General features: G+C 41.5%; 1 protein-coding gene and 1 pseudogene across 1 annotated transcript in view; both read left to right on the top strand.

The window, feature by feature from the left end:
- DNAJC1 (DnaJ heat shock protein family (Hsp40) member C1) overlaps positions 1 to 21697 on the top strand; it is a 203900-nt gene that overhangs the window by 143762 nt on the left and 38441 nt on the right. The gene's annotated exons all lie outside the window — the stretch shown is intronic.
- Positions 1047 to 1352, top strand: LOC136119342 (non-histone chromosomal protein HMG-14 pseudogene; annotated as a pseudogene).

Here is a 21697-nt window from a genome sequence, read left to right as displayed (position 1 = left end):
CCAACTTTGAAACATGTAATATAGGCAATCCGCCGGGGCTAGGCCAGCCTAGATCAGCCATCTCTGAGTGTCCCACAGACTCATGTGATAAATAAATGCCTGTTGTTTTATATACTGAGATTTTCAGTTGTTTGTTTTGTAATAACAAGCTAATACATCTGGCAAAGCTAAAATTTAGATGTTGCCGGGCTTCCCTGGTGGCACAGTGGATGAGAGCCCGCCTGCTGATAAAGGGGGCACGGGTTCGTGCCCCGGTCCGGGAAGATCCCACATGCCGCAGAGCAGCTGGGCCTGTGAGCCATGGCCCCTGAGCCTGCACGTCCGGAGCCCGTGCTCCGCAACGGGAGAGGCCACAGCAGTGAGAGGCCCATGTACTACAAAAAAAAAAAAAAAAAATTTAGATGTTGCCAACTATGTGGAGGAAAAATAGGAAATTTCCATTGCTTTTTAAAAAATATTTATTTTATTTGCCTCTTGGCTGCGTTGGGTCTTAATTGCGGCACATTGGATCTTCACTGAGGCATTCGGGATCTTTTGTTGTGGCGCATGGTCTCTTCATTTTGGCGCTGGGGTTTCTCTCTCTAGTTGTGGTGCGCAGGCTCCAGGGTGCGTGGGATCTGTAGTTTGTGGCATGTGGGTTCTCTAGTTGTTGGGCGCGAGCTCAATAGTTGTGGCACGTGGGCTTAGTTGCCCATCAGCATGTGGGATCTTAGTTCCCTGACCGGGGATTGAACCCATGTCCCCTGCGTTGGAAGGCGGATTCTCTACCACTGGACCACCAGGGAAGTCCCAAATCTCCATTGCTTTTGATGGGAAAGTGAATTAATACAATTACTTTGGAGAAAAGTTTGGTGATATCTAATGGCAAATTTGAAGATACCCATATCCTATTGTCAGGAATCAGTAAACACACAAGTAGGTAAAGAGTCATTTAAAGGATATTGATTGGCGGGAGGAGCGGCAGCGGCCAGGCAGCCCAGCTTCGCGAAGGCTCTTGGTGCGCCGCGACCCACAGGTACCCGGCAGGCGCCAGCCCCGCCGCCACGATGCCCAAGAGGAAGGTCAGCTCCAAGGAGGGGGCAGCGAAGGAGGAGCCCAAGAGGAGATGGGCGAGGTTGTCAGCTACACGGGCTCCTGCAAAAGTGGAAACGAAGCCAAAAAAGGCGGCAGGAAAGGATAAATCTTCAGACAAAAAAGTGCAGATAAAAGGGAAAAGGGGAGCAAAGGGAAAACAGGCTGAAGTGGCTAACCAAGAGACTAAAGAAGACTTACCTGCAGAAAATGGATAAACTAAAAACGAGGAGAGCCCAGCCTCTGATGAAGCAGGAGAGAAAGAAGCCAAGTCTGATTAATACCACGCACCTGGTCCTATCAGTGGTCCCTGTCTCCTTTCTTGTACAATCCAGAGGAATATTTTTGTCAACTATTTTGTAAACGCACGTTTTTTAGTAGTTCTAGAAACATTTTTTAAAAGGAGGGAATCCCACCTCATCCCATTTTTTAAGTGTAAATGCTTTTTTTAAGAGGTGATATCACTTGCTGGTTGTTTATTTTTTGGTACAACCAGAAAATAGTGGGATATTGAATATGAGAGGCTTAATCATTGTCTTGGGTGTGAGCTTAACATTCCACAGATGGTGGGGTAGCTTTTATATCCTATAATACAAAGCATAGTCAGTTGTGCATTTAATGTCTTAAACACTTTAAATTACTACTCTTCCCACGTTGTTTTTGGTAGAATTGTTTCCTAAAGCAAACCACTCACCCCTTGATCTTGGCTCTCCTGGGCAGAATTTTGTGCACTCTGTTAACATCTTTGGTCGTGGTAGTCCAGTTCTTCTAGTAACTGTTAATGTGCTGTGAACGATTGGCAATTTGAGTATGTAGTGTATATGATATTAAATTGCGAATTAGTGGGACTTACGATGTAACAGCATATCAATATTTGAAGATGTTGGTACTTGATATCCTGTGAAGGAAAATTTGCCTCCAGATTTTAAGCTGGAAAGTCACTGGAATAACTGTTCAGAAAAGAATCACAACTACATGATTTTTTAGAGTTTTGGTACGTATGTTGAGAGTTGTGTACAGATTGAAATGTCTGTGTACTGATCCTCAAAGCAACCAATAAAATCTCAATTATGAAAGAAAAAAAAGATATTCATTGCAGCATTCTAATAGTGAAAAATTGGAAACAACCTAAATGTCCATCAACAAGGGGAATGAATAGATAAATGAATTACATATTATAGTCATTTAATGTATAGTGAATAGTGCCCTCCCCAAAAGGGCACTATCCATGTCTACCCAGAACTTCAGGATATGATCTTATTCAGGAACAGGGTCCTAGTTAATATGAGGTCGTACTGGATTAAGACAGGCCCTGAATCCAATAACTGCTGTCCTTATAAAAGGTGAAGATACACAGAAACACACAGGAGAGATTGGAGTGATACAGGTACAAGCCAAGGAACACAAAGATTACTGGCAACCACCAGAAGCTAGAGAGAGGTGTGGAACAGATTCTCCCACAGAACCTTCAAAAAGAACCAACCTTACCAACACCTTGACTTTGGACTTCTAGCCTCCTGAACTATGAGGGAATAAATGTTTAAGCCACCCAGTTTGTAGTGTAATGTTTTATGGCAGCCCTAGGAACTAATACTACATAGCAGTTTAAACAAATGAACTAGAACTATATGTATCAATATGGGTGAATCTTGAAAACTTAGTGTCAAATGGGAAAAAGTATATCTCATTACAAATTATGTAAACCCAAGGCAGACGGTGGGGGAGGGAGGAGACTGTGACCTCCAGTAAGCAAGTGGTACTGACTGGACAAAGTGGCTTTGAGCTTCATTTTAAAGATGAATGAAGTACACTGAAAACTACAAATCACTGATGAAAGAAACTAAAGAAAAATAAATTGAGAGGCATCTTGTGTTCATGGATTGGAAGACTTACTACTGTTAGACGTGAATACTACTCAAAGCAATCTACAGGTTCAGTGCATCCCCATCAGAATGGAATCTCAAGGGACTCCAAATAGCCAAAACAATCTTGAAAATAAGAACTAAATTGGAGGACTCATATTTCCTGATTTCAAAACTTACTACAAAACTATAGTAATCAAAACAGTGTGGGACTGCCATAAAGACAGACATATATATCAATGGAATAGAATAGAGTAAAAAAATATCCCTCACATATATGTCAAATGATTTTCAACATGAGTGCCAGGACTGTCCAATGGAGAAAGGACAGTCTTTCCACAAATGGTGTTGGGAAAACTGGATATCCATATTGAAAAGAATGAGGTTGGACCCTTGTTTTACACTGTATAGAAAAACCAACTCAAAATGGATCAAAGACATAAATGCAAGAGCTAAAACTATGAAACTCTTAGAAGAAAACATGGGGAAAGCTTCATGGTATTGAATTTGGCAAGATTTCTTGGATGTGACACCAAAAGCACAGCAACAAAAGAAAATATAGGTAAATTGGACTTATCAAAATTAGAAACTTCTGTATATCAAAGGACACTATCAAGAGTGAAGATGGAACAGAATGGGAGAAAATATTTGCAAATCATATATCTGATAAGAGATTAATACACAGAATATATAAAGGACTCCTAAAACTCAGCAACAACAAAAAACAGCCCAATTCAAAGATGGGCAGAGGAGATATACTGATGGCCAATAAGCATGTGAAATGATGCTCAACATCATTAATCATTAGGGAAATGCAAATCAAAATCACAGTGAGATACCACTCACACCCTGTAAGCATGGCCATATGAAAAAGAGGGGAAAAGGAAAATAACAAATGTTGGCAAGGATATGGAGAAAATGAAATCCTCATAAATTACTGGAAAGTATGTAAAATGGTTCAGCTGCTGTGCCAAACAGGTTGGTGGGTCCTCAAAAAGTTAAGCATAGAGTTCAGTATGATCCAGCCCTTCCATTCATAGGTATATACTCAAGGGAATTGAAAACAAGAGCTCAAATAAATACATAAATGTGCATGTTCATAGCAGCACCATTCACAATAGCCAAAAGGTGGAAACAGCCCAAATGTCCATCAATTAATGGATAAACAAATGTGGTCCAAATGTACAATGGAATATTACTCAGCCATACAAAGGACTGACACATGTCACAATGTGGATGAACACTGAAACATTATAAGTAAATAAGCCAGAAACTAAAGGTCACATATTGTATGATTCCATTTATATAAAATATCCAAAGTAAGCAAATCCATAGAGACATAAGGTATGTTATGTATGTTCTACCACAATCAAAACCATGAGTAAGGGCAGGTTTGTGACACTCCTGGGAGCTGGGTGGGAAGCGGAAGCTGGAGGGGAGCAGCATGGTGGCCCAGGCTGGTAGCAAGCAGACAGCAGACTTCCCTCACCCTCATCTCCCTCTGGAGGGCTATTTGGAAATTCAGTAACCCACGGCTAACATTTATTAAATATTATTGGCCTTAATATATGTCCTTAACTTACAGCCTCACTTCAAATGATGGTAACTTTATCTAATTTACCATCGTGTGGTGCCAGATCTTTCCTGAAAGATTTGAATAATCTCTTACTCAGGTAGTGTTACGGACCTATAATGTTTGTGGAACTGGAACACTTAGCTGCACTGAGCAGTGAGAGGAAAGCCTCCGAAGCCCTTGTCCAGCTGTTGCTCCTCCCATTCTCTTCTCCCCTAGCCTAGTTTTTGGTGTAAGGCTGTACCAACGGCTCTTAGTATTACTGTCTTTTGAACGGAAGCTTGACTCTTCCCTCCCTTAGCAAAGCGAGTCTAGTCTGCTTGGTTACCTGCAAGAACTGTTCAGTGCCAAATTCCAGCCACTGTCAAAATGGCCGGAATCTTTATTTCCGTCACTCACTCAGCTAGTCAGTCAGACATTCATTCAACATAATTATTATAAGCCTGGCACAGTGGTATGTATGCTCAGGTCATCAAGGAGTTTTCCATACCTTTTCATTTGCTGGTACATTTATTATATCTAATTTTTATTCTCAAGTATGGAAACACATGAAGGAAGAACAGAGTACTTGATGTATTATTATTGTTCAAACTAAAACTACTATTGACTGGTATTGTCTATATGTAAGTGGGAAGCATATCAGAAGCCATAAATTTTTAAGACTGAATAAGGAATGAAGAAAATATGACAGTTGAATAGCTTTCTCTTGCGAGTAGGGAAAATGTACATCAGTGAGAGAAAAATCACAACTGTTAAGAAAAAATGGGAGAAGAATTTAAAAAGAATATATATGTACATACGTGCATATATATGTATGTATATATATAACTGAATCACTGTGCTGTGTACCTGAAACTAACACAACATTGTAAATCAATGATACTTCAATAAAAAATTCTAATTAAAACTACCCCATCTAAAAGTGCAATTAAATATATGGTGGCACACGTATGGGTATGAAGGTATCATTTATGACTCGATCCTGGTGTGAGATTGGTTTTTATACTTTTCACATCCATTTCCCTTATCCTGGGAACCATCTTACAGACATAATATCACTGGTCATAAGGAAATCTGGATAAAACACGAAAATTTAAAGCCTTCACAAAGAAGCAGCTCTTCAGTGCACACTTCATCTAAGTTCTTATTTTCACTTAAAAAGCTTCTAATAGGTTTGTTTGTGGTTTTCTAGATGTCAGTTCAAGTCTCCTTGAATTTGCAGAGATGAGTAAAGACCTAAATAACACATATTTTTAAAACTTATTATGATTTTATAAACTATTCCTATTTTTCCTAGCTGTATTCTTGTCTGTATCCCTTTTCTGCAAATTACGTAGGCCTTCCCTTGTTAGTGGTTAATACTCGAGACTATCCTATGGTATTCTTTCAGTCAATTTAACAAGTGTTTTCTGAGTACTTAGTATGCGTCTAGTGTCAACCAAAAAATAATGCAGGAGGCTGCAAATAAGAAAAGTGTTTATCTGGGGTCTTAAGGATCACAAATCAAGAGACACAGATTCTGGTAACTCTGAAAGAATGTTCCGAGGAAAAGAGTCAGGGGCTTATTGAAACAAAAAGCCAGAGGGTATTGAAAGTTGCCTGGTGAGAATTATGATTGACTCTGACGTGAGTCAGACAGTATTTGTCCTTAAGAGATCACAAGTTTGTTTTTATTTATTGTTTTATATTATTTTTTTGGCTGCGTTGTTGGGTCTTCATTGCTGCACCCGGGCTTTCTCTAGTTGCGGCGAGTGGGGGCTACTCTTGCTTGCAGTGCATGGGCTTGTCATTGCGGTGGTTTCTCTTGTTGCGGAGCATGGGCTCTAGGAGTGTGAGCTTCAGTAGTTGTGGCACGAGGGCTCAGTAGTTGTGGTGCATGGGCTTAGTTGCTCTGCAGCATGTGGGATCTTCCTGGACCAGGGATCGAACCCGGGTCCCCTGCATTGACAGCCAGATTCTTAACCACTGCACCACCAGGGAAGTCCCGGGATCACAAGTTGTTTTAGGGTAGGGGTCTGATAAGTAGATAGACTGTCACAAGTTATTTTAGGGTAAGGGTCCTATAAGTGTCTTGAGTTTCTGGCAGGTGTTCTGGATGACTTCATCAGGTCCAAAGGTCAGATTCCATCCAGGCTGAGACTTGCATAAGTCATACTTCCTTAATGGCCTCCCAGCTCCATTTAAGAGAGCTATCTGAGCCATACTGACTCTATTTTTATTTTCCTTTCACACTAGGACTTTGCTATCAGATGACATAAAACTGGAAAGGAAATTATGACATTTATACTAATTAAAAGAATTTGCAAGTATTGTCCTGACTGTGATGCTGTCTAAAATTATGATCCTACCTTAATTTTGTAGAAATATTTAAAAGGTATCCCACTTTCAACAGTTTGGCTAAATATGTTTTTATGATATTGCATGATACAATATATATGCTCACTGTCAGCGATAACTTAACACTTTTATTTGTAATTTTAAAAACTCAGAATGGATTACTGGGCTAAAATTGGGAAACCTGAGATCTTATCCCGACTCCATCGCTGATTGCCCAGTGAACCTGAAGAAGCCTTTTCGGCTTCTGTAGGCTTCAGTTTCTTCTATCTTAAAAAGAGGGTGTTGGACTAGGTTGTCTCTGTGACCCCTTGTAATTCTAAAATATTATTAAATATTACAGCATATAGATAAACCATTGAAATGAGGCTGTTTTAAGGGAATGTAACTACTAAAAGTGTTACCCTTTAAGAAAGCTAGTTGGATTCCAGTGTACATACATGATTCCAGTTACTAAACTAAGAATCAGGTGTCATTCTGTTGAATAATATGACCTTTGACAAATACTGGATGCATTATAGTTGAACAACATGGAAAGAGTACTACAAATTTCCAGCTTCCCCCGTACTATTTACCAATACATCCTTTTATCATACGTCCTGATTTTTTTTAAATCCCTTCAGTTTCTTTTGTTTCAGTTATTTTTTCTCAAATAGGATAATGCAGAAAAATTTCTGCCTGTAGACAGAACAGTTGGTCCTTGAGGTCACATTTAATGTTAATAGCTATAAATCTATAAATTAAAATGTCCCTTAAGACATGAAAATGTCTCTGGTGGAATTCTAACTTTACTAAGCAAGAGATTTACATTTTGAGTATCACTAATCCTAGAGAAATACGTAATTATTGTCATTTTCCACTCATGTATGCGTTATCCACTTCTAATAATGCATATAGAATTTATTGTCCTACCTCCAAAGGGGCCTGGTATGCTTCACATCTATTTTTCCTTTGGGTTTTTCAACTTTTTCCCAAAATACTCACTCAGTAATTATTCACTGACTTAATAATGTGCTCCAGGCATTGAGAATATATGCATGAAAGGCATAGTCCCTAAGCCTTAGGAGATTATAATCCATACAAAGAAACAGTTATATAAAGAGGCCATCACAATATAATGCAATAATTTTTATAAAAGTGTGTATAGTTATGGAGGAAGCATAGCAGAGGGAGTACTTCAGTGTCTTGGGAGTTAGAAAGGCTTCACAGAGGAAACTCATTCTTAATGTAGGAGTAGTTATTAGATAGAAAACGCAGAAGAGTGTATTCTAAGCATAGGGAAAATATTCAAAAAGGCACAGTGAGATGAAACATCCTCCGTGTTCAGCCAGTAGTTTCAGATGTCTGAAGCGTTAGGATAGGAGGCAGAGATTAAGATGAAATAAAAGTGGAGAGGTAGGCAGGGGCCAGATACCCAGTCTTTAAATGCCTTGCATAGGAACTTGGATTTCTTCCTAAAGGAAATGAGAAAAATTGGTGGATTTTTAACAGTGAATCAAATCTGGGATGTCAAGGAGCTTACTGCCTATGTTGTCTTCCAGGAGTTTTATGGTTTCAGGTCTTACATTCAAGTCTTTAATCTGTTTTGGGTTAAGTTTTATGTATGGTGTAAGATAGTGGTCCAGTTTCATTCTTTTGCGTATGCCTGTCCAGTTTTCTCAGCACCATTTATTGAAGAGACTGTCCTTTCCCCATTGTATATTCTTGGCTCCTTTGTCATAAATCAATTGACCGTATATGAATGAGTTTATTTCTGGGATCTCTATTCTCTTCCATTGATCATGTATATCTGACTTTATGCCAATACCACATACTGTTTGGGGGGGGGGGGGTGGCCATTTATTTTTTATTTTTCATGCGTTTTTTCCATTTACGGTTACTACACAATATTGGCTGGGTTCCCCACGTTGTGCAGTACATCCTCAAGCCTGTCTTGCCCCCAGTAGTGTGTGCCTCCCTCTCCCCCACCCTTTTATTGCCGCCCACCCACTCCCCCACTGGTAACCACTAGTTTATTCTCCATATCTGCGAGTCTGCTTCTCTTTTGTTTTATTCACTAGTTTGGTGTGTCTTTTAGATTCCACATATAAGTGATATCATATAGTATTTGTCTTTGACTTAGTTCATTTAGCATAATATCCTTCAAATCCATCCATGTTGCTGCAAATGGCAAAATTTCATTCTTTTTTTATGGCTGAGTAGTATTTCATGGTATAGATATACCACCTCTTTATTCATCTGTTGACGGGCACTTAGTTTGTTTCCATATCTTGGCAATTGTAAATAATGCTGCTCTGAACATTGAGGTGCATGTAGCTTTCGAATTAGTGATTTTGTTTTTTTCAGATGTATACCCAGAAGTGGAATTGCTGGGTCATATGGTAGTTCTATTTTTAATTTTTTGAAAAACCCCCCATACTGCTTTCCACAGTGGCTGCATCAGTTTACATTCCCACCAGCACTGTATGTGGGTTCCCTTTTCTCCACACACTCACCAACATTTGTTATTTGTGTTCTTTTTGATGATAGCCATTCTGACAGGTGTTAGGTGATATCTCATTGTGGTTTTCATTTGCATTTCCCTGATGATTAGTTATGTTGATCATCTTTTCATATGCCTCTTGGCCTGCATATGAAAAATCTGCATTTCCTCTGGGAAAATGTCTGTTCAGTTCTTCTGCCCCATTTTTTAATCGGGTTGTTTTTTTGTTTGTTTTTGGTTTTGTTCTTGCGGTACACGGGCCTCTCACTGTTGTGGCCTCTCCCGTTGAGGAGCACAGGCTCCGGACGTGCAGGCTCAGCGGCCATGGCTCACGAGCTCAGCCGCTCCGCGGCATGTGGGATCCTCCCGGACCGGGGCACGAACCCATGTCCCCTGCATCGGCAGGCAGACGCTCAACCACTGTGCCACCAGGGAAGCCCCTTGGGTTGTTTTTTTGATGTTGAGTTTTATGAGCTATTTATATGTATTGGATATTAGTCTCTTATCAGTAATATCATTTGCAAATATTTTCTCCCATTCAGTAGGTTGTCTCATACTATACTGTTTTGATTACTGTCGGTGTGTAATATAATTTGAAATCAGGGAGCAGTTTTGTACTTTGCTCCAGTTTTGTACTTCTTTCTCAAGATTGCTTTGGCTGTTGGGGGTCCTTTGTGGTTCCACTCTAATTTTAGGATTGTTTTTCTATTTCTGTGAAAAATACCATTGAACTGTATTGAATCTGTAGATTGCTTTGGGTAGTATGGACATTTTAACATACTCTTCCAATCCATGAGCACAGACTGTCTCTCCATTTATTTGTGTCTTCTTCAGTTTCTTTCATTAATGTCTTACGGTTTTCAGTATACAGATCTTTCACCTCCTTGGTTAAATTTATTCCTAGGTATTTTATTTTTTTTGTAAATGGGATTGTTTTCTTAATTTCTTTTTCTGAGAGTTCATTACTAGTGCATAAAAACACAACAGGGCTTCCCTGGTGGCACAGTGGTTGAGAGTCTGCCTGCCGATGCAGGGGACACGGGTTCGTGCCCCTGTCCGGGAAGATCCCACATGCCGCAGAGCGGCTGGGCCTGTGAGCCATGGCCGCTGAGCCTGCTCGTCCGGAGCCTGTGCTCCGCAATGGGAGAGGCTGCAACAGTGAGAGGCCCGCATACTGCAAAAAAAAAAAAAAAAAAAACCACAACAGATTGTTTTAATTGATTTTGTTTCCTGAAACTTTACTGAATTTACTAGTGCTGACAGTCTTTTGGTGGAGTCTTTAGGGTTTTCTATATATTATATCATCTGCAAAAAGTGACAGTTTTACATGTTTGCATGCATTTTATTTCTTGTCTACTTGCTTTGGCTAGGACTTTCCATACTATGTTGAATAAAAGTGGTAAGACTTGGCATCCCTGTCTTGTTCTTGATCTTAAAGAAAAAGCTTTCAGCTTTCCACCATTGAGTATAATGTTAGCTATGGGCTTGTCATATATGACCTTTATTATGTTGAAGTACATTCCCTCTGTACTCACTTTCTTGTGAGTTTTTATCATAAATGGATATTTATGGATTCTGTCAAATTCCTTTTCTGCATCTACTGAGATGATTATATGATTTTTATCCTTGATTTTGTTAATGTTGTTAACAAACCAATGTTGTTAATGTTGGTGTATCACATTGATTTGCACATGTTGAACCATCGTTGCATCCCTGGAATAAATTCCACTTGATCGTGGTGTATGATACTTTTACTGTACTAATGAATTTGGTTTGCTGATATTTTCTTGAGGATTTTAAAATGCATCTGTGTTCACCTGGGATTTTGGCCTGTAATTTTCTCTTCTTATGGCTTCCTTGTCTGGTTTTGGTATCAGGGTATAATGCTGGCCTTGTAAAATGAGTTTGAAAGTGTTCTCTATTTTTTGGAAGAGTTAGAGAAGGATTGGTATTACAGTTGACCCTTGAACAACATGGGGATTAGGGGCGCCAACCCTTCACACAGTGAAAAATTTGCATGTTAACTTTATAGTCAGGCCTCCGTATCCCCAGTTCCACATCTGCGGATTCAGCCAACTGTGTTTCGTGTAGTACTATAGTACATATTTATTGAAACAAATCTGCATGTAAGTGGACCCATACAGTTCAAACCCATGTTGTACAAGGGTCAACTATAATTCTTAATTATAGTTTTGGAGGACATGCATTAGCCCATCAATACACTGACGACAAGAGACTGACTTCAGATATAAGGACACACATAAACTGAAAGTGAAGGGATGGGAGAAGATACTCTATACAAATGGAAACCAAAAGAAAGCTGGGGTAACTATACTTATATCAGACAAAGTAAACTTTAAAACAAAGATTATCATAAGAGACAGAGAAGGAGTATTACATAATGATAAAGGGGTCAATCCAACAAGAGGATATAATTTTAATTATGTCAGTGGTAAATCAATACTTTTTTTTCCTAAAGATTTTATTTTATTTTATTTTTGGCTGCGTTGGGTCTTCGTTGCTGCTCACAGGCTTTCTCTAGTTGCGGCGAGGGGGGGCTACTCTTTGTTGTGGTGCGCAGGCTTCTCTTTGCGGTGGCTCCTCTTGTTGCGGAGCACGGGCTCTGTAGTTGTGGCTCGTGGGCTGTAGAGCGCACGCTCAGTAGTTGTGGCGCACGGGCTTAGTTGCTCCGTGGCATGTGGGATCCTCCCAGACCAGAGATTGAACCCATGTCCCCTGCATTGGCAGGCAGATTCTTAACCGCTGTGCCACCAGGGAAGTCCCCAATACATTTTTTAAGCTTGAATTTCAAAGCGTGACTGATAAGCTGGTGGGCTAATGCATGTCCTCCAAAACTAAAAAAAACGAATTTGTACTGCCTTTTCATGAGGTCTTAAACCAAAGCCAGTGTCATGTTCTAAAATTTTTCTGTTAACATCATGTTAATCTTAAATATGATATAACTTTATCCTAGGTAGTCTAACAGTATATATATCTAACTTTGGTTTTCTACGCCTTACTATTCATTTTTCTCAAAAAAAAGTTTTAGGCAGTAAATAGTAATGTAATTCTTTATAAAGCTTTTCCTACTTTTCAACATTGGAAAAAAAACAATAGAGAACAAGTAATAATGACGGCACAAAGATTTTCTAACATAAATTTACCAATGCTCATTTTCAAAGAGTCTTTCTTTTGAATAATATAGTAAATGCACACTCACACATATCTTTTATATAATCTTAGTAAATAATATAGTAAATGTTGGGTCTTAATCAGTTATAATTTTATCCAGAATACTTTTTTTTTTCTTTAAGAACTTTGAATCTTTGGCTTCTTGTATTGACTTTCTAGGTGGCCTTAAGAAAATTATTACATCTTTTTGCCAATTCCCTAACCTTATAGGTGATGATAGTGTTATTATTTCAGGAAGAGTAAGACAGGATATAAGTTTTGTAGAGCATTAGAAAGGTGTAGCTAAAAAAGACAACAAAGACCCCAGGTCCTGATTTAGGTCCTTTTGCAGACTATATAGCATTATTCCACAAGCAGGGATACAGATTTAAATAGATGGAATATTTATTTGTAATTTAAAATAATTTTCACTTCCCCCCCCCAAAAAAAAAGTTGTGATGTGCTACATCTCTAAAAAAATTAGCAGCACAACACTACAATTTTCTGATCTTATAATGGAAATTATATGGCATCCAGTAGATAAACAGATCAATGCAACATTAAAAGAGCCCTGAAGTAGACACATACATACAGTCAGTTGATTCTTTTTAAGAATTTAAAATGTTTATATTTGCCTTTAGTGATTACATTCCTTTTCTTCTTGACTTCTCTTTGTTTCTCTTCTTTGTCTTCTTTTTTTTTTAATTTTTATTGGAGTGTGGTTGCTTTAACACTGTTGTGTTTGCCTCCACTGCACAACATAATGAATCAGCCATACACATACCGATATCCCCTCCCTTTTGGACTTCCCTCCCATTTAGGTCACCACAGTGCATTAGGTAGAGTTCCCTGTGCTATACAGTATGTTCCCATCAGTTGTCTACATAGTATCAATAATGTATAGTGGCAATCCCCGTCTCCCAATCCCTCCCACCACCCCTTTCCCCCTTGGTATCCATACATTTGTTCTCTACAGTCTATCAACTGATTTTTGACAGTGATATCAAGGCAATTCAGAAGGAGAAAGAATGTAGTCTTTTCAACAAATGGTATTGGAGCAGCTGTGAAATAGGAAATGAACCTTGACCCCTACCTTACCCTTGAGATTGGTAAAGCCTTTAGAGACAGGGCACTCAAGTCACTAACCATAAAAGAAAACACTGATAAATTGGACTTCATGAAAATTAAAAACTTCTGTCATTCAAGAGGTACCATTAAGAAAATGAAAAGGTACATACTGTCAACAACTGTGAAGGGTCTACAATTTCACACTATTTGTAGACTAACAAGTTAGCCTGCCACAGTTTCATGAATGGTGACAGAAGAATAAGACTCCTGGTCAGAGATAAAGGACAGTTTATTACAGCAACAGCAGTAGTCAGAATATCAGCATTTTAAAGCCAGCTCCCCAAGCCGCTGGTATAGCAGGATGCTTTAGCAAGCTTCCGCCCTGGCCCACAGGAGGAACCTGTGGCAGTTGGGTCGCCAGTAACAACCCTGGCCAGAAAGCTGAGGCTGGTCTGAGTGTCTTCCACCACCATGGTAGGTAGTGTAATTGGTCAATTCAAATAATCAGGAACAAATTTCATACCACCTTTTAAAATTAGATGATTCCCATTGTAGGGATACCTAAATCAGTGAGCACAGGAACTACAAGTCAGTTACCCCTCGTTTCGGAGGGATCTTCTCAGCCATCTGAGGGCTGTGTAACCTGCTGGTGGTGTTTCCTCAAACACTTGAATGTCTCTTATGACTACTCCCAGGGTGCAAGTCATTGCATTTTCAGGAATAAAGGGAAAAAAGGTGGCTTGCTTCTGCACCAACGTGTAGTCCTGAGGTGCATGCACATGATGACCCTGTAAAGAAAGTTTATTTACAATTATTAGGGCAGTGGTAGTATATCACACATGAGACTTTTATGAGTCAGGGGGAGGAACAAGTTGAGCCTGCTTCCTACACACCTCTCAGCTGGGCCAGTTCACTTTTAATAATGGAGTCTAGTCCTTGTTTTGTTGAGCAACTACCTGAAGTCAGCCCAACCTGTCATGTTGGTCAGTGCCACCAGTCACGTTTTTCTTCCCCACAGAATGATTGAGTGTGATGGCCATGGGGATGAGGATAGAGATGACACCCAAAGGTGCTGATGTACGTTTAGCATGGGATATACAGGATCTGGGCCATCTGCTATTTTTAATGGCATCGTCAGAAATATTTAAGGCAATAATAATCAAATTGTGGTACAGCCAGCTAAATTTAAGGCACTTGGAACAGTTTGAGAGCGTAGCGCCAGGGTGCTTTCCTTCATGAGGAAGGTTCCAGGGCCTATTCTGAAAGGCAGAATTATTAACACTCCTCCCTTCCCCATATCTCCCAGGATCTGATCTGTTCCCTTTCCAGATTTTGAGATTGTTGTTCTCCCTCCATTGCCACAAAATTGGGGTATCTCATTCCAGAAGCTATAGCTTCACCTTTTTTCCCCCATTCACCCCTGACCTTGTACCAAGATCTTTTTCCCAGAAGGGTCAAGTACGAGAGGAAAAAGGTCATTTTTATACATCTTATAGAGTTCCATTAGATCCCCCCACTTTGCACTGTATTGGTGACAAGTCTATTCAACTAAGTGATCATGACCTAGGACCATGTGACTCTAACAAGAGAATCCAGGTGGCTGAACCAGAATCGAGGTTGAAAACGCCTATTCCCCCTTTTGGCTGGACTGCCACCCAGAAGGTATACCAGCCAGACTGGGCTGGGATTGTCATGAGGGAAAGAAGCATCATGCCAGAATCGGGTGGGAATCCCGAATTTTCTAAATACGTCTCTATAACCCACATCTCCTTTCATCCTAATCATTACCCATTACCCAGGAAGTAGCTAAGAAGATAAGATTCCTTTCTAGAGAAGGTGACATTTAGTGACCAAACTGCTTTATTACTAAGGTGTAAAGACCTGGAGGAGGTGAGGGAGATAGAGTCAAACCTTTTTGAATCAATTTTTGAGTTCCATCAGATACGGTAACTCTTGAGTGGCTGTTGAGTGGCTTTTGCAATAAAAGGTGTACTGCTGACAGACCGTGAATGGTCTGGAAAGCTGAAAAAATGGCAAAGACCACCTTCAAGAGCCATAATGACGTGGCTGATCAGATGGGAATGGCAGCTCAGTAACCTGGAAAAGTGTCGGTGGTGGGGAAGCGCCCCGCCTCCCGCCCCCAGCTCTACTCTCTCTACACAGCGACGTCTGTTTTGTTTTTTCATAGCTGCTAACTGAGGTTGGATACCGTCAGGTTTCTCATTAGCCCAACCATCAGTGAACAAGGCCCAGGCATTTAATGGAACCTTTGTGAATTGAGGGCCCCACTGAGCCAGCAGCTTTGCTTCAGATGGTGGAATAGAGTAAAAGTTTCTCCCAAAGGGAAAGCTGCCACTTTTTCATGTAGAGACCAGATGCCAGTGGGCCGAGGCCAGCTGTGTTCTTGAACTTACCGTTTCCACTTAACAAGCAAGGCTTGTTAGGCCCCCTCAACTTATGAGTCATTGAATCTGTACTGACTCACTCCAAAATGGGAATATCAGACTGGAGAGTCACAAGGCTTCCTTAAACCAGGCATTCCTTTTGAAAATAGTTCAACAGCAAGCTTGTAGTTGTTTTTCAAAAAGGGTGCACGTCGGAATTCCCTGGTGGCCCAGTGTTTAGGACTCTGCGCTTCCACTGCAGGGGGCACGAGTTTGATCCCTGGTCAGGGAACTAAAACCCCACATGCTGTGCAATGAGGCCCCCAAAAAAGGGGGTGGTGTGCCTACCTGATAGCTGTGTCAGGGAGGCAGCAAGTCCAAAACCCAAGAGACGCCTCCAGGTCAAGGCTGTTTTCCTTTATCATAGGCTCCAGGTCACAGGGTCATTAGTCATAGAGACTTACCTCCCAAAAGAGTCATGAAGATGTGGGACTTCAAAAGCAGACAGCATGTCAGCAGCTTGCTGGACAGGTGCAAATGCAGCCTGCTGGTCTGAGTCCCTTCAAAGTACTGTGATAAGTAGTTTAGTCCGTATAAAGTACCAGGTAGAGTGCTGAAATGAGGTAAAGTACCAGGTGGAGTGCTGAAATGAGGTAAAGTACCAGGTGGAGTGCTGAAATGAGGTAAAGTACCAGGTGGAGTGCTGAAATGAGGTAAAGTACCAGGTGGAGTGCTGAAATGAGGTAAAGTACCAGGTGGAGTGCTGAAATGAGGTAAAGTACCAGGTGGAGTGCTGAGATGAGGTAAAGTACCAGGTGGAGTGCTGAGATGAGGTAAAGTACCAGGTGGAGTGCTGAGATGAGGTAAAGTACCAGGTGGAGTGCTGAGATGAGGTAAAGTACCAGGTGGAGTGCTGAGATGAGGTAAAGTACCAGGTGGAGTGCTGAGATGAGGTAAAGTACCAGGTGGAGTGCTGAGATGAGGTAAAGTACCAGGTGGAGTGCTGAGATGAGGTAAAGTACCAGGTGGAGTGCTGAGATGAGGTAAAGTACCAGGTGGAGTGCTGAGATGAGGTAAAGTACCAGGTGGAGTGCTGAGATGAGGTAAAGTACCAGGTGGAGTGCTGAGATGAGGTAAAGTACCAGGTGGAGTGCTGAGATGAGGTAAAGTACCAGGTGGAGTGCTGAGATGAGGTAAAGTACCAGGTGGAGTGCTGAGATGAGGTAAAGTACCAGGTGGAGTGCTGAGATGAGGTAAAGTACCAGGTGGAGTGCTGAGATGAGGTAAAGTACCAGGTGGAGTGCTGAGATGAGGTAAAGTACCAGGTGGAGTGCTGAGATGAGGTAAAGTACCAGGTGGAGTGCTGAGATGAGGTAAAGTACCAGGTGGAGTGCTGAGATGAGGTAAAGTACCAGGTGGAGTGCTGAGATGAGGTAAAGTACCAGGTGGAGTGCTGAGATGAGGTAAAGTACCAGGTGGAGTGCTGAGATGAGGTAAAGTACCAGGTGGAGTGCTGAGATGAGGTAAAGTACCAGGTGGAGTGCTGAGATGAGGTAAAGTACCAGGTGGAGTGCTGAGATGAGGTAAAGTACCAGGTGGAGTGCTGAGATGAGGTAAAGTACCAGGTGGAGTGCTGAGATGAGGTAAAGTACCAGGTGGAGTGCTGAGATGAGGTAAAGTACCAGGTGGAGTGCTGAGATGAGGTAAAGTACCAGGTGGAGTGCTGAGATGAGGTAAAGTACCAGGTGGAGTGCTGAGATGAGGTAAAGTACCAGGTGGAGTGCTGAGATGAGGTAAAGTACCAGGTGGAGTGCTGAGATGAGGTAAAGTACCAGGTGGAGTGCTGAGATGAGGTAAAGTACCAGGTGGAGTGCTGAGATGAGGTAAAGTACCAGGTGGAGTGCTGAGATGAGGTAAAGTACCAGGTGGAGTGCTGAGATGAGGTAAAGTACCAGGTGGAGTGCTGAGATGAGGTAAAGTACCAGGTGGAGTGCTGAGATGAGGTAAAGTACCAGGTGGAGTGCTGAGATGAGGTAAAGTACCAGGTGGAGTGCTGAGATGAGGTAAAGTACCAGGTGGAGTGCTGAGATGAGGTAAAGTACCAGGTGGAGTGCTGAGATGAGGTAAAGTACCAGGTGGAGTGCTGAGATGAGGTAAAGTACCAGGTGGAGTGCTGAGATGAGGTAAAGTACCAGGTGGAGTGCTGAGATGAGGTAAAGTACCAGGTGGAGTGCTGAGATGAGGTAAAGTACCAGGTGGAGTGCTGAGATGAGGTAAAGTACCAGGTGGAGTGCTGAGATGAGGTAAAGTACCAGGTGGAGTGCTGAGATGAGGTAAAGTACCAGGTGGAGTGCTGAGATGAGGTAAAGTACCAGGTGGAGTGCTGAGATGAGGTAAAGTACCAGGTGGAGTGCTGAGATGAGGTAAAGTACCAGGTGGAGTGCTGAGATGAGGTAAAGTACCAGGTGGAGTGCTGAGATGAGGTAAAGTACCAGGTGGAGTACTCAGAGGTTTGGGTGCTTTTAATTCAGAGCTGCACAAACCAAGTGCAACTCCACTGTTTTGGGTGACCCGTGATCACACCACGTGCGATCAGGTGGTGAGGTCCTCATGGCTGACACCATCTATTTCAGCTTTGAGAACTCTGACTCAGTACCGTAGCCACGGGGCTTTCTAGCTGAGGTCATGGGGTTGCCACTGGCTGGCTCAGGCTTGCACAGTGGTGACCTCCTTTGCCGAGTCCATCTTAATCCAGAGCAGTTGCTCTCCCATCACTAACATCTCTTAATTCTCACTCAGTTTCTACATAAGGGCTAGGGGAGTTTTCCAGGGCGGTAGGCTGACCACAAAAATTTACCTAAGTTTCTCTGGGTTAATTTCTCATTCTCTGGTTGGTCACCTACATCAGCATCTAAATCCAATCTGAGGTGGTAAGAACCTGAATACTGAGCAGGGCCTCATCCTTGGTTTCCTACAAGAGTTTGTCTGTCTCTGGGAGGCCTCCTGAAAGGATAACAGCAGCCGTGACCCACTTCCAAAACCTCTGAGACCTTTTACTGTCATTTCCAAATAGACTTGAGGTGGACAAGATAGACTGGAGGAAAGACAGCCCAGCTGATACCATTTGTCCTTAAGACCATTACACACCCCGCCCCCTCAAATCCCAAGTAAACCAGACATTGTTCTAATGACTGGCCTGATTTATGCCCATGAATTTCTCTCCTTTCATGGTCATTATTGATACGTGTCTCTGTAATTGTCTGAAAGAGAGCAGAACCTTTTGCCTGAAAGGGAACAGTAGTAAAATGAATCTCCTGGTTGTTACTGTGGGACACACCTGAGGCTGATTAACAGGATGGTAAGGAAGTGCCCCAGCCCAGAAGAGATTTAGCAGCAGTGAGGACACCTCTGAGGCACCTGTCTTGAGCCTGTTTCCTGGTGTTCAGCCTGCAGCCACCTCCACAGTTCACCCTCAGTAATAGGCAGCGAAAGGAAGGGCCATTTGCTTCCATAACTGACTGTATGATTTGGTCAACGTGTTTACTGCAGATTCCCAAGGCCTTCCCTCAAGTCTCTGCAAGGCTCTCATCCTTCCTCTTTCAGAAAGTCATGTCTCTGTCAGAATCCTATCCTTGTCACCAAAACTGTAAGGAATTGGAGATTTACCCCACTTGCAAGTACATAAGTTAGCCTGCCACAGTTTCATGGATGCTGGTAGAAGACATGAGACTCGTCGGTCAGGGGTAAAGGACAGTTTATCGCTCACAGCAATAGCAGTAGCTAGAGTATCAGCATTTTTTCTGCTGGTTCCCTGAGCCCAGTTCCCCCAGAGCAATGCAGAGGGACAGATGACCCCCTCTGCAGCCAATGGGTTGTGGTACAGAAGAGGAGTGCTGAGCTTAAGGAAGCCAAATCTTTTATAACAGGCGATAACCCTGGCTGTCCTTTTCTCCAGAGGGAGGCAATTATCTTCACTACAGCAGACAGTAAGAATGCTTGCCCCTTGATCTTGAGGGAGACACTGTCTCTTCCTGTCACTGCCTGTCTATTGGGCTGCTTCAATGCCCTCACAACTGGGCAGTTGGCCTTCAGAGCCAAGTGATCCCAAAGACAGCAAGGCAGAAGCTGCAGTGTCTTTTATAAACTAGCCTTGGAAGTCACACACTGCCATTTCTACAATATCTTCTTAGTTACACAGGTCAGCTCTAGGCACTGTGGAAGGGGACTGCACAAGGAGGTAGAAATCACTGAGGACCATCTTGGAGGACCATACTTGTAACCACAGTAATTACATAAGCTATTAGCATCGTAGTTAGCTAGATAAAGAGTATATGGGAATTAGGTAAGTCTTCAAAAGTTGAAGAATTTTAAATGAAAATGTAAGTTACAGACTGGAAGAAAATATTCACAAAACATATATCTGACAAAGATCTTGTGTCCACAAAATATAAAGAATTCTTACAACTGACTGATAAAAAGACAACCCAGTTAACAAATGAACACATACTTCACAAAAGTAGATATTCAGTTGGTCTTTAAACACATGTAAAGATACTCAAGATCATTTGTTATCTGGGAAATGCAAATCGTTACCACAATAAGATACATTTCATTCCCACCAGAACAGTCAAAATAACTGGAGACTTCCCTGGAGGCCCAGTGGTTAAGACTCTGTCCTTCCAATGCAGGGGGCACCGGTTCGATCCCTGGTTGGGGAACTAAGATCCCACATGCTGCATGGCATGGCCAAAAAGTAAAATTAAATAAAATTAAATTAATAACTAAATTCCTGATTATTCTTTTAAAATAAATAAATAAATAAAATAACTGGTGATATCAAGTGTGGGTGAGGATCTGGAGCAACAAGAACCCTCAGTTATCGCTGGTTAGAGTGCAAAGCAATACTTGGGAAAAATACTTATCTAGTTTCATGTAAAGTGACGTGTATACTTTCTCTGTGACCTAGCGATTCCACCAGTAGGTATTTATCCAAGAGAAATTAAGACACATGACCACTAAGAGAGTTAAACACAAATATCCATAGCATCTGTATTCATAATACATAGTAACCCAGAGCCGGCAGCTACCCAAATGTTTATCAGTAGGAGAACAGATAAACAAATTGCGATACAAATCTTGTTTTCTGATATGTGTTGTGAATATTTGCTCCTGGTTTGTGGCTTTCTTTTTCATTTTTAAGCAGTTTCTTTAAAAGACCAAAAATTTAATTTTAGCAGTCCAAATACTTATGGTTTTAACATTTTAAAGTGATTAGTTGTACACAACTGGTATTCTAACTCAGAGAGAAGGTTGCCAAAACCTCTACAGTGAAGGAGTCTCTGGGGGGCACTAACAGGAGTGTCTTATTTTGCAATTGGGACAGATTCTAGAGCCCTTTGTTAGAGGGGGCCCCATTCAAAGTGAGCTCATTTGCAAGTACCAGCATAAATGGGCTTGTGTACAAGTTGTAAATGAGAAATATGTTTCCTTCAGAACACACAAAAAAAGCCTAAAAGACGTTGTGGGTGCTGAGAGTCAACAGCTGTTTCTTGACAGTGTCAGAGAGAGAGCAGCCTTCAGTTTCCCCAATAATTTTCAGGAATCTCATCGAGGTGGCAGGGGGGGCTTACCCTGTGTGTGAGGCAGTGGCCCATCCTCTTTTTGTGAGCACCTTGTATTATTTGTATGTCCCGAACGAGTGTGTCAAAGAGGAAATCATCAGGGTAATGTCATACCTGTGTCCCTAGAGAAA

The sequence above is a fragment of the Phocoena phocoena genome, chromosome 2, assembly GCF_963924675.1.
Source record: "Phocoena phocoena chromosome 2, mPhoPho1.1, whole genome shotgun sequence".
NCBI lineage: Eukaryota > Metazoa > Chordata > Mammalia > Artiodactyla > Phocoenidae > Phocoena > Phocoena phocoena.
The sequence above is the reverse complement of the archived record's forward strand: the minus strand, read 5'-3'. Positions and strand labels throughout refer to the sequence as shown.